This window comes from Curcuma longa, chromosome 1, assembly GCF_044706935.1.
Source record: "Curcuma longa cultivar G26 ecotype Majalengka, Jawa Barat chromosome 1, ITB_CL_G26_1.1, whole genome shotgun sequence".
NCBI lineage: Eukaryota > Viridiplantae > Streptophyta > Magnoliopsida > Zingiberales > Zingiberaceae > Curcuma > Curcuma longa.
The window spans coordinates 8,485,296-8,487,158 of NC_133861.1; the positions used below are offsets into that span (position 1 = coordinate 8,485,296).

The window sequence follows — 1,863 nt, forward strand, 5'->3', positions numbered from 1 at the left end:
ATTGTCTATTTTTACAGAAGTGAGGAACTGTTATTTTAACGTGAAAAAACACGAGAACCATACGACAACATATTGCACAAAGAGGATTTTATTCAAGGAAATATAATTGATTATTACACTTGTAACAAATGATTTTCACTCATGTTTGTTTCTTTCCAGAAAACATTGAAAGAAGTGCAATATAAAATTTTATTTAACTTTGCCATTATGATTTTGGAAAAAACTTATTAATCCACAGTTTTTAAAAATAATTAATTGAATATGTGATCAATTGACCCTGTTGCACACCAACCGGACCTCTCCCGCCGTCCCGGGACGCGGGCGAAGTGCTCCCATCTTGACCATCGCCGCAGCGAAATCCCTGGCGAACGCCGCCCCGTCGACGCTGTACCTTCTCACCAGCGCGTCCTGCGACCCGCCGTTGAACAGCACCTGGTCCGACTGCAGAAGCCCCCTCTGCGCCACCAGTTCCCGGTAGTAGCCGTTGTCGAAGCGGTACGGCGTCTCGCCGTCGAGGGGCGCCAGCGCTCTGCTTCCGCCGCGCGGGCAGGTTCTCCTGCGGAGGGCGGCGAAGGTGGCGTTGATGTTGCGGTCGTTGTAGATGCGGTCGTCAAATTGGGAGCACTGCGCTTGGCCGATGGTGTGCGCCCCGGAGAGGGCCGTCATTTCGCGCGGGGTGAAGCCTTTGTCGCGAAACATAGAGATGAGGAGCCGACAGGTCGGAGAAAGGCGCCGGGAGTTCGCGGTTGGCAGCTTCCTGGAATGCAGCCCGCGAGTCCCGGCGACCCAATTGTACGGTCCACGTCTGTCCGCCAAGCTGCATAGAAACCACAGCCGTCCGATCGATTAATTACGTATACACGTACCGTACGTACGTTCCCATACAAATCAGGGAATTTTAAATTACTCACCAAGGCAACGCCGTCGCGTGCGGCGAGCGCGAGGACGTCGGCGCAGGAGACGGTAGCCGGGCAGTTGGCCTCCACTCTGGCTTTGATGGCGTCGATGATCTCGTAGCCGCGGGCGGAATCCCTGTTGGGGTTCGCAAACTTCTCGCTGGCGAACGCCGCCGTGCCATCCAAAAGGATCGACGCATCGCACCCCTGTTAATCATTAATTAATGCTCGATCAATATAACTACTAATCGATTAACTAGATATATCATGGCGACTGATGGTACGTACGTTTACGAAGCAGTCGTGGAAGAAGAGGCGGAGAATGAAGGCAGCATTCCTAGGGTTCTGGCGCACGGCGTCGGCCATGGCGGAGCGCACCACCTGCTGCAAATTGGGGCACGTCGCGGAGTAGAATGTAGAAGACAACTGATGAGCCGAAACAAGCGCGGAGAAGAGGCAAAGAGCAAGTACTAATCTGGGAATCATCGACGCCATAGACGCCATATCGATCGCAAGCTAGCTGCCAAATAATATAAATACTTAATGCTATAGCTGATTGATTAGCTAGCTAGTCTTGGAGAAGGATTTAGATAGCTAGAGCTAATTGATTGTGTGTCTTGGAGAGAAGGCAAGTGAGGTGTATATATACATGTGTGTCTTTGAATTAATGGATATAAAATAGTGGGTGGGTTTTTGATTGTTTCAAACTGGGAAATAACATGGAAGTCTACGAGGACATGCACGCTGCCTATTCACGAATTGGACCTTTTCACGAATTAACTAATCGAAATATATATATATATATATATATATATATGATTTAATTGGTCGTCTACTTACAACGTGTTCTTCAATGTCGTACTTTGTGTACGTGATGAATATATTGGGCGCTGAATTTTGTTGATTTATTCGTGGATCGAAAATAATCTGAGTATTAATTGCGAATATATTCTTATGTAAAATCTCT

General features: G+C 48.1%; 1 pseudogene; it reads right to left on the reverse strand.

The window, feature by feature from the left end:
• Positions 1-267: 267 nt before the first annotated feature.
• LOC141833876 (peroxidase P7-like) lies at positions 268-1,400 on the reverse strand (annotated as a pseudogene).
• Between the last annotated feature and the right edge of the window lie 463 nt (positions 1,401-1,863).